We start from the raw sequence: 12,397 nt of genomic DNA on the forward strand, positions 1-12,397 counted from the left end.
ATGATGGTTCATCAAGGATTTAATTCCTTCTCAAAGTTTTCATCGAGATTCTTTTCTAAGGAGCTCAAGTATTCTTCATCTTGCAATCCGGAGTGCAATTCTTTCTACCGTATCATTGGAGGTGGTATTATGTCATTCTTGATAATTTGAGTTCATGTTTCACGATTCACATGTTGTTAAGAATGAGGTATTTTAAATCCATCAACCTCTTCGTTGGAGTTATCTTGTGTCATGCTTCACCTAAAACCTTCCCTAAGGATTGTTGCTATTTATGGTGCTTATAAGCGACCCAAGTTATTCATTTATACTCCCGGTGAAATAGTTTCTCGTCTCCTTGTTCTTATCAATCCAATTCTTTTTCCCGTGAGTGGCAGGTTGTCTCCTCATAATTTGAGATGTATTCGTTAAGCCCATTTCAAGTTTATTCTTTTGTTGTTAGTTTTTTCAACAATTTCGTTCGACCTTTCTCTTCAAGATGCTTTTCAAGCTCATTTGAGTTAGAAGATGGTGTTTTATTCTCCGTTCTTTTGTTCCGATGATCTACCTTTTATTCCTTCATCCGAAGGCATTGTTTTGTTGCTATATTCACCCATCATCTCATTTTGTCAAAAATCATGTTCTGTTCGTGGTTATCCATTTAACCGGAGTGTCATGCCCTCTTTCCAAGTTCTTCCCATTCTGTCAAGTTTTACCTCCATTCTCAACTGGAGTGCCATCTGAAATCTTTATTACCCCTTGTGCCATTCTTTTAATAGTTCCGGAGGCAGTATGTTGTTGATTTCATCAAGTATCCTCTCATCTTGTCAAGTTCATGTTCAATTCCTTCCATTTACAGCCGGAGTGCTGCCCAAATTACATCAGTCTTATTCCTTCTCTATCTTGTTTTAACCGGAGTGTTATCGCTATTGATCCTTATCGTTCCTTGTACATCTCGTTTCTACCGGAGTGCTTGGATGTAGTTCTTGTCCATTGCAACCCTTTTCTCATGTCTTTCAACCTGCAGGGTTCTCGTGATGTTCCTTGTTCCTCGTTTCTAACGGAGGTTTTCAACTTTATTAATCTTCGTTGTATTATTTCTTTCAAATTTGCTCAACCTCGCAAGGTTCGTGGTTCACTCGTTTGTCAAAGAAGCAACTTAGTTCTACCTCTTCTCTTTCTCTTCCGTTTTTCCCTCCGGTGCCATCCTAGATCTCAGGATGAGAGCCTCTCGTAGTGGTGGAGTGTTGTGACGCCCCCAGACCGTTGCGCTAGGTGTCTTCCAATTATTCGCTGTTGTTGCCATGTCATTCGCTTGCGTGTTGCATCTTATCATGTCATCATGTGCATTGCATCATCATGTTTTCAAAACTTACATCCGTCCTGGCCTCCCCGTTTCTTCCGTTGTCCGTTCTGAGTCCAACCACACTTGCATGAGCCCGCGGCACCTCCGAAATATTATTTTATAAGTGGCCGGAAAATGTTCTCATAATGGGATGAGAGTTGGCGTGTGGTCTTGTTATGTTGTAGGTAAGCCGCCTGCCAAGTTTCATCGCATTTGGAGCTCGTTTGATAGCCTAACCGTTAAACTTATAGCGGCATTATAGCCGGTCAAAACGTCGAACGTTTTCGGTCTCCGGAGACTGCTGTCGGACATCTCTCTTATCTCTCTTCTGAGCCATCAAACCCCTCTCCTTCGTTGACCGTTCCGAGACCAATCGGGTTATCGATTTCCCTCTTGCTAAACCACCTACTCCCTCTTTGCACAGTGCATCGACCCCTCGCGCGTGTCCGAAAGTTGTCCCGGACCCGACCCGGACAGTTGTCACCGTTGGATCCGGATCATCCCCAAACATCTACAAAACGTCTCCATTTTGTTATTTGGACTCCCTAACCAATTTATTCTCGACCGCCCGATTATGATCCGACGGACCGAATGCCCCCCTAACCTAATCCAACAACATATATATATAAAGCAACCCTAATTTTGAGGAGAGTTGTCCCATCCATCCACTTCTTCCACCACCACCCTCTCTCTAAATCCTCCTCGGAGTCCACATCGAGCCAACCACACAACACCAGCCAGATCCAAAATTTTCACCCACTTCCCTCCTGTCTCCTCACTGGTTGGAACCTCCGAAGCCGCAGCTCCTGCCCGCGGAGCCCCTCGTCCCCGTGCCACTGGTTCGCTCGATCTAGAGGAGAGGAGCATGCCATCGTCATGCTCCTCCCTGCTCCCTCGCTCTCGTTTAGATCAAGGGGAGGAGCCCCTCGACCTCGACCCGCCGCCCCGCCAATTCGTTGGAGTCCGTCGTGGCGTCCGATTTTCGCCGGAGTTGCTCCATTCCTCGCACGAACCAGCAGGCCATCCTCACCGCCCTGCCCTTTTTTTCTCTCCTTCGCCGAAGCTCTCTCTGCCTCCCTGACCTCTCTTCCTCTCTTGGAGAAGCAGCAGCAGAAGCTTCCGCCGCCGCGCAGTGTTGTCGTTCCTCTACTTCGTCACCGTCCAGGAACGCCCCGAGTCCACCACCGCCGCCCTGCTTACCTCCTCTGCTTCGGGCCATGTCCAGCACCGCGTCGACTCTTGCATCCGCCACCGCTGCCGCCTTCGGCCACCATTCGTCAAGCCTCGGCCATCCCCGTTGTCAGCCGCCTCGAGTTCGTCGCCCTCCGCTGTGGCCTCGTCGTTGTCCGGCAGTCTCGCCGCTTCCCGTCCCTGCATCCCCGCCAAGGCCTCGTCGCCGGAGTCCCGTGCGTCGTCGTGCACCGGTCCAGCTGTTGTGTCTTCTTTTCGAGGGAGACGACCGCGTCGACCTCCCCTGCCTCTTCTGCGTCGCCATTGAAGCTGCGCCCTCGCCGGAGAGCTCCCCACCGTCGCTGACTCTGCTTCGCCTGAACCGGGGATCCTCTTTCTGCTTCACCCCGTGTCGAGTCTCGCTTCCGTTGACTGCCTCCACGCTCGATCTGGTCGAGTCGTCGGACGCAGCAGACCCAGCGCGTTTGACCAGGCCCAGTGTGCCCGCTCGATCCGGCCAAGCCTCCTCCACCAATGGGCTGAAGCCCATGGGTGAGCAGCCCCCCACCCCTGTGTATTGTTGTGCCGGCCTATGTTTCGGCCTGCGTATATTTTTTCAATGCCTGGGAATTTGCTATTTAATCCAGTAAAACAGATTTACAGTATAGCCCCTCTAGTCCATGCATATCGTAACTCTCAATCCGTGCATCATATGTAAAAACTTTAAATATGAAAGATGCTTAGAATTGTGTCTAGTTTCATAATATGCAACTTTCATGCATGTTTGAAATGTTTAAAATGTTGTTTGGTTAAATTTGCTCCTATGCCATGCTAAAATGATTTATATCATAACTAAATAACCGTAGCTCCAAAACTAACAAACTTTATATGTAAATGGGGTAGAAAAATGCCTAGTTTAACATGGTGGCTTTAATTTGCATGTTTAACAACCCTAAAATTGTGTTTAGGACAGAACAGTACCAAACCTAATATATGCATATGGGGATTTATCGGAATTGTTGTTTGTTGTTTCGGCCTCATTTAAACTTTGCTAGATAGGTAGTTTTCTTTTGCTTCACCCTCTTGCCATGTTTAACAACATTTAATATTGTTGGGTACATAAACGAGATCGAACTAAATAATGGATTGTGGTGTTTCGTCAATATGCAACCTGTTGCATATTGAGCTCCACTTAAGTTGTAGTTTTGTTTTTGCACTTTGCCATGCCATGCCTCTTTAAACCGGACATGCATCATACTTGTTTGCGCATCGTGCCATGCTTATGTGATGTTTGTTTACTATGTTGTTTGCTTTCTTTCCGGTGTACTTCTTCTCGGTAATCCGGTAACGTCGTGTTGTGAGGATTCGTTCGACTACGTCTGTTTGCCTTCTTCATGGACTCGTTCTTCTTCCTTGCGGGGTCTCGGGCAAGATGACCATACCCTCGAAATCACTTCTATCTTTGCTTGCTAGTTGCTCACTCTTTTGCTTTGCCTATGCTGCGATACCTACCACTTGCTTATCATGCCTCCCATATTGTTAAGCCAAGCCTCTAACCCACCTTGTCCTAGCAAACCGTTGTTTGGCTATGTTACCGCTTTGCTCAGCCCCTCTTATAGCGTTGTTAGTTGCAGGTGAAGATTGGAGTTTGTTCCATGTTGGAACATGGATATTTTGTTGGGATATCACAATATCTCTTATTTAATTAATGCATCTATATACTTGGTAAAGGGTGGAAGGCTCGGCCTTATGCCTGGTGTTTTGTTCCACTCTTGCCGCCCTAGTTTCTGTCATATCGGTGTTATGTTCCCGGATTTTGCGTTCCTTACACGGTTTGGTTATAATGGGAACCCCTTGACAGTTCGCCTTGAATAAAACTCTTCCAGCAATGCCCAACATTGGTTTTACCATTTGCCACCTAGCCTTTTCTTTCCCTTTGGTAGGCCTGCCCAAGGGTCATCTTTATTTAACCCCCCCCCCCCGGGCCAGTGCTCCTCTGAGTGTTGGTCCGAAATGGGCAGCCTGTGGGGCTGATACGTCTCCAACGTATCTATAATTTTTGATTGCTCCATGCTACTTTATCTACTGTTTTAGGCAATATTGGGCTTTATTATCCACTTTAATATTATTTTTGGGACTAACCTATTAACCGGATGCCCAGTCCAGATTTGCTGTTTTATGCCTATTTCAGTATTTCGAGGAAAAGGAATATCAGACGGAGTCAAAACGGAACGAAATCAACTGGAGAAGTTATTTTTGGAAGGAAACCCACCTGATGGACTTGGACCCCATGTCAGAAGAGCCACGAGGCGGTCACGAGGGTGGAGGGCGCGCCCTCCCCCCTGGGCGCGCCCCCCTGCCTCGTGGGGCCCCCGTAGCTCCACCGACGTTCTCCCTGCACCCATATATACCTACGTACCCTAAAACTTCCAGAACAGAAGATAGATCGGGAGTTCCGCCGCTGCAAGCCTCTAGAACCACAAAAAACCAATCGGGACCCCTTTCCGGTACCCTGCCGGAGGGGGGATCCATCTCCGGCGGCCATCTTCATCATCCCGGCGCTATCCATGACAAGGAGGGAGTAGTTCACCCTCGGGGCCGAGGGTATGTACCAGTAGCTATGTGTTTGAGATCTCTCTCTCGTGTTCTCTCTCGTGTTCCATCTATGGCACAATCTTGATGTATCCCGAGCTTTGCTATTGTAGTTGGATCTTATGTTTCTTCTCCCCCTCTACTCTCTTGTGATGAATTGAGTTTCCCCTTTGAAGTTATCTTATCGGATTGAGTCTTTTATGAACACTTGATGTATGTCTTGCCGTGCTTATCTGTGGTGACAATGGGATATCACGTGCCACTTGATGTATGTTTTGGTGACCAACTTGCAGGTTCCGCCCATGAACCTATGCATAGGGGTTGGCACACGTTCTTGATTCTCCGGTAGAAACTTTGGGGCACTATTTGAAGTACTTTTATATTGGTTGGATAAATCTGAGATTGTGTGATGCATATCGTATAATCATGCCCACGGATACTTGAGGTGACAATGGAGTATCTAGGTGACATTAGGGTTTTGGTTGATTTGTATCTTAAGGTGTTATTCTAGTAAAAACTCCAGGGTTGTTTGTGACACTTATAGGAATAGCCCAACGGATTGATTTGAAAGAATAACTTTGAGGTGGTTTCGTACCCTACCATAATCTCTACGTTTGTTCTCCGCTATTAGTAGCTTCGGAGTGACTCTTTGTTGCATGTTGAGGGATAGTTATGTGATCCAATTATGATATTATTGTTGAGAGGACTTGCACTAGCGAAAGTATGAACCCTAGGCCTTGTTTCAACGCATTGCAATACCGTTTACGCTCACTTTTATCATTAGTTATCTTGCTGTTTTATATTTTCAGATTACAAATACCTTTATCTACCATCCATATACCACTTGTATCACCATCTCTTCGCCGAACTAGTGCACCTATACAATTTACCATTGTATTGGGTGTGTTGGGGACACAAGAGACTCTTTGTTATTTGGTTGTAGGGTTGCTTGAGAGAGACCATCTTCATCCTACGCCTCCTACGGATTGATAAACCTTAGGTCATCCACTTGAGGGAAATTTGCTACTGTCCTACAAACCTCTGCACTTGAAGGCCCAACAATGTCTACAAGAAGAAGGTTGTGTAGTAGACATCAGGGGCCACCTCGGGGCAACTCGAGGGTTGGTTTTACTCGTAGCTTGACCTATCTGAGTGTGCCCTGAGAACAAGATATGTGCAACTCCTATCGGGATTTGTCGGCACATTCAGGCGGTGTTGCTGGACTTGTTTTACCATTGTCGAGGACGTCTTGTAACCGGGATTCTGAGTCTGATCGGATTGTCTTGGGAGAAGGAATATCCTTCGTTGACCGTGAGAGCTTGTGATGGGCTAAGTTGGGACACCCCTGCAGGGATTTGAACTTTTGAAAGCAGTGCCCGCGGTTATGGGCAAATGGGAATTTGTTAATGTCCGGTTGTAGAAAACCTGAAACTTATCTTAATTAAAACGCATCAACCGCGTGTGTTACCGTGATGGTCTCTTTCCGGCGGAGTCCGGGAAGTGAACACGGTGTTGGAGTTATGCTTGACGTAGGTTGTTCTAGGATCACTTCTTGATCATAGTTTTATCGATCGTGCCTTTGCCTTCTCTTCTCGCTCTCATTTGCGTATGTTAGCCACCATATATGCTAGTGCTTGCTACAGCTCCACCTCATACCTTTTACCCTACCTATAAGCTTAAATAGTCTTGATCGCGAGGATGTGAGATTGTTGAGTCCCCGTGACTCACAGATATTTCCAAAACCAGCTTGCAGGTGCCAATGATACCGTGCAGGTGACTCAACCAAGCTCAAGGAGGAGCTCGATGAAGACCTTGTTTGTAGTGTTGTTTCGTTCCAGTTGATCAGTAGTGGAGCCCAGTTGGGACGATCGGGGATCAGTGTAGTATTTGGGGTAGTCTTCTTTTATTTTGGTTCCGTAGTCGGACCTTGATTGTATCTGGATGATGTAATGCTTTATTCATGTATTGTGTGAAGTGGCGATTGTAAGCCAACTATGTATCTCTTTCCCTTATGTATTACATGGGTTGTGTGAAGATTACCTCACTTGCGACATTGCTTACAATGCGGTTATGCCTCTAAGTCGTGCTTCGACACGTAGGAGATATAGCTATTGGAAATATGCCCTAGAGGCAATAATAAAATGGTTATTATTATATTTCTTTGTTCATGATAATTGTCTATTGTTCATGCTATAATTGTGTTATCCGGAAATCGTAATACATGTGTGAATACATAGACCACAACACGTCCCTAGTGAGCCTCTAGTTGACTAGCTCGTTGATCAAAAGATAGTCATGGTTTCCTGACTATGGACATTGGATGTCATTGATAGCGGGATCACATCATTAGGAGAATGATGTGATGGACAAGACCCAATCCTAAGCATAGCTCAAAGACCGTGTAGTTCGTTTGCTATAGTTTTTCCGAATGTCAAGTATCATTTCCTTAGACCATGAGATTGTGCAACTCCCGGATACCGTAGGAGTGCTTTGGGTGTGCCAAACGTCACAACGTAACTAGGTGACTATAAAGGTACACTACGGGTATGTCCGAAAGTGTCTGTTGGCTTGGCACGAATCGAGACTGGGATTTGTCACTCTGTATGACGGAGAGGTATCTCTGGGCCCACTCGGTAATGCATCATCATAATGAGCTCAATGTGACCAAGTGGTTGATCACGGGATAATGCATTGTGGTACGAGTAAAGTGACTTGCCGGTAACGAGATTGAACGACGTATTGGGATACCGACGATCGAGTCTCGGGCAAGTAACGTACCGATTGACAAAGGGAATTGTATACGGGATTGATCGAATCCTCCACATCGTGGTTCATCCGATGAGATCATCGAGGAGCATGTGGGAGCCAACATGGGTATCCAGATCCCGCTGTTGGTTATTGACCGGAGAGTCGGCTCGGTCATGTCTACGTGTCTTCCGAACCCGCAGGGTCTACACACTTAAGGTTCAGTGACGCTAGGGTTGTTGAGATATTAGTATACGGTAACCCGAAAGTTGTTTGGAGTCCTGGATGAGATCCCGGACGTCACGAGGAGTTCCGGAATGGTCCAGAGGTGAAGATTTATATATAGGAAGTTGAGTTTCGGCCATCGGGAAAGTTTCGGGGGTAATCGGTATTGTACCGGGACCACCGGAAGGGTCCCGGGGGTCCACCGGGTGGGGCCACCTATCCCGGAGGGGCCCATGGGCTGAAGTGGGAGGGGAACCAGCCCCTAGTGGGCTGGTGCACCCTCCCATGGGCCTCCCCTGCGCCTAGGGTTGGAAACCCTAGGGGTGGGGGCGCCCCACTTGGCTTGGGGGGCACTCCCCCCCCCTTGGCCGCCGCCCCCCCCCCCTTGGAGGTTGCATCTCCTAGGGCCGACGCCCCCCTAGGGGTCCTATATATAGTGGGGGGGAGGGAGGGCAGCCGCACCCTAGCCCCTGGCGCCTCCCTCTCCCTCCCATGAGACTCCTCCCTCTCCCTGAGCTTGGCGAAGCCCTGCCGAGATCACCGTTGCTTCCACCACCATGCCGTCGTGCTGCTGGATCTTCATCAACCTCTCCTTTCCCCTTGCTGGATCAAGTTGGAGGATACGTCTTCCCAACCGTACGTTTGTCAAACACGGAGGTGCCATCCGTTTGGCGCTAGGTCATCGGTGATTTGGATCACGACGAGTACGACTCCATTAACCCCGTTCTATTGAACGCTTCCGCGCGCGATCTACAAGGGTATGTAGACGCACTCCCCTCTCCCTCATTGCTAGATGACTCCATAGATTGATCTTGGTGATGCATAGAAAATTTTAAAATTCTGTTACGTTCCCCAACAGTGGCATCATGAGCTAGGTCTATGCGTAGTTTCTATGCACGAGTAGAACACAAAGCAGTTATGGGCGTCGATATTGTCAATTTACTTGCCGTTACTAGTCTTATCTTGATTCGGCGGCATCGTGAGATGAAGCGGCCCAGACCGACCTTACATGTACGCTTACGTGAGACTGGTTCCACCGACTGACATGCACTAGTTGCATAAGGTGGCTAGCGGGTGTCTGCCTCTCCCACTATAGTCGGATTGGATTCGATGAAAAGAGTCCTTATGAAGGGTAAATAGAAATTGGCATATCACCTTGTGGTTTTGGTGTAGGTAAGAAACGTTCTTGCTAGAAACCTATAGCAGCCACGTAAAAACTTGCAACAACAATTAGAGGACGTCTAACTTGTTTTTGCAGCATGTGCCGTGTGATGTGATATGGCCAAAAGGATGTGATGAATGATATATGTGATGTATGAGATTGATCATGTTCTTGTAATAGGAATCACGACTTGCATGTCGATGAGTATGACAACCGGCAGGAGCCATAGGAGTTGTCTTAATTTATTTATGACCTGCGTGTCAACATAAACGTCATGTAATTACTTTACTTTATTGCTAAAGCGTTAGCCATAGTAGTAGAAGTAATAGATGACGAGACAACTTCAAGAAGACACGATGATGGAGATCATGATGATGGAGATCATGGTGTCATGCCGGTGACAACAATGATCATGGAGCCCCGAAGATGGAGATCAAAAGGAGCAAATGATATTGGCCATATCATGTCACTATTTGATTGCATGTGATGTTTATCATGTTTTACATCTTATTTGCTTAGAACGACGATAGCTTAAATAAGATGATCCCTCGTAATAATTTCAAGAAAGTGTTCCCCCTAACTGTGCACCGTTGCGAAGGTTCATTGTTTTGAAGCACCACGTGATGATCGGGTGTGATAGATTCTAACGTTCGAATACAACGGGTGTAAGCCAGATTTACACACGCAATACACTTAGGTTGACTTGACGAGCCTAGCATGTACAGACATGGCCTCGGAACACGGAAGACCGAAAGGTCGAGCATGAGTCGTATAGAAGATACGATCAACATGAAGATGTTCACCGATGTTGACTAGTTCGTCTCACGTGATGATCGGACACGGCCTAGTTGACTCGGATCATGTTTCACTTAGATGACTAGAGGGATGTCTATCTGAGTGGGAGTTCATTGAATAATTTGATTAGATGAACTTAATTATCATAAACTTAGTCTAAAATCTTTACACTATGTCTTGTAGATCAAATGGCCCACGCTAATGTTGCCCTCAACTTCAACGCGTTCCTAGAGAAAACCAAGCTGAAAGATGATGGCAATAACTATACGGACTGGGTCCGGAACCTGAGGATCATCCTCATAGCTACCAAGAAAGATTATGTCCTAGAAGCACCGCTAGGTGACGCACCCATCCCAGAGAACCAAGACATTATGAACGCTTGGCAGTCACGTGCTGATGATTACTCCCTCGTTCAGTGCGTCATGCTTTACAGCTTAGAACCAGGGCTCCAAAAGCGTTTTGAGAGACACGGAGCATATGAGATGTTCGAAGAGCTGAAAATGGTTTTCCAAGCTCATGCCCGGGTCGAGAGATATGAGGTCTTCGACAAGTTCTTCAGTTGTAAGATGGAGGAAAATAGTTCTGTCAGTGAGCACATACTCAAAATGTCTGGGTTGCATAACTGCTTGACTCAGCTGGGAGTTAATCTCCCGGATGACGTGGTCATTGACAGAATCCTTCAGTCGCTCCCACCGAGCTACAAGAGCTTTGTGATGAACTTCAATATTTAGGGGATGGAAAAGACCATTCCTGAGGTATATTCAATGCTGAAATCAGCGGAGGTGGAAATCAAAAAGGAACATCAAGTGTTGATGGTGAATAAAACCACTAAGTTCAAGAAAGGCAAGAGTAAAAAGAACTTCAAGAAGGACGGCAAGGGAGTTGCCGCGCCCGGTAAGCAAGCTGCCGGGAAGAAGTCAAAGAATGGACCCAATCCTGAGACTGAGTGTTTTTATTGCAAGGGAAGTGGTCACTGGAAGCGGAACTGCCCCAAATACTTAGCGGACAAGAAGGCCGACAACACTAAAGGTATATGTGATATACATGTAATTGATGTGTACCTTACCAGTACTCGTAGTAGCTCCTGGGTATTTGATACCGGTGCGGTTGCTCACATTTGTAACTCAAAGCAGGAGCTGCGGAATAAGCGGAGACTGGCGAAGGATGAGGTGACGATGTGCGTCGGGAATGGTTCCAAGGTCGATGTGATCGCCGTCGGCACGCTACCTCTACATTTACCTACGGGATTAGTTTTAAACCTCAATAATTGTTATTTAGTGCCAGCTTTGAGCATGAACATTGTATCAGGATCTCGTTTAATTCGAGATGGCTACTCACTTAAATCCGAGAATAATGGTTCTTCTATTTATATGAGAGATATGTTTTATGATCATGCTCCGCTGGTGAATGTTTATTCTTAATGAATCTCGAGCGTAATGTTACACATATTCATAGTGTGAATACCAAAAGATGTAAGGTTGATAATGATAGTCCCACATACTTGTGGCACTGCCGTCTTGGTCACATAGGTGTCAAACGCATGAAGAAGCTCCATGCAGATGGACTTTTGGAGTCTCTTGATTACGAATCATTTGACACGTGCGAACCATGCCTCATGGGTAAAATGACCAAGACTCCGTTCTCAGGAACAATGGAGCGAGCAACCAACTTATTGGAAATCATACATACTGATGTGTGCGGTCCAATGAGTGTTGAGGCTCGCGGTGGCTATCATTATGTTCTCACCCTCACTGATGACTTGAGTAGATATGGGTATGTCTACTTAATGAAACACAAGTCTGAGACCTTTGAAAAGTTCAAGGAATTTCAGAGTGAGATTGAGAATCAACGTGACAGGAAAATCAAGTTCTTGCGATCAGATCGTGGGGGAGAATACTTGAGTCACGAATTTGGCACACACTTAAGGAAATGTGGAATAGTTTCACAACTCACGCCGCCTGGAACACCTCAGCCTAATGGTGTGTCCGAACGTCGTAATCGCACTCTATTGGATATGGTGCGATCTATGATGTCTCTTACCGATCTACCGCTGTCATTTTGGGGCTATGCTTTAGAGACTGCCGCGTTCACTTTAAATAAGGCTCCGTCGAAATCCGTTCAGACGACACCGTATGAATTATGGTTTGGGAAGAAACCTAAGCTGTCATTTCTAAAAGTTTGGGGATGCGATGCTTATGTCAAGAAACTTCAACCTGAAAAGCTTGAACCCAAGTCGGAAAAATGCATCTTCATAGGATACCCTAAAGAAACTATTGGGTATACCTTCTACCTCAGATCCGAAGGCAAGATCTTTGTTGCCAAGAATGGATCCTTTCTAGAGAAAGAGTTTCTCTCGAAAGAAATAAGTGGGAGGAAAGTAGAACTTG

Source organism: Triticum dicoccoides, chromosome 1A (assembly GCF_002162155.2).
Source record: "Triticum dicoccoides isolate Atlit2015 ecotype Zavitan chromosome 1A, WEW_v2.0, whole genome shotgun sequence".
NCBI classification, from domain to species: Eukaryota; Viridiplantae; Streptophyta; class Magnoliopsida; order Poales; family Poaceae; genus Triticum; species Triticum dicoccoides.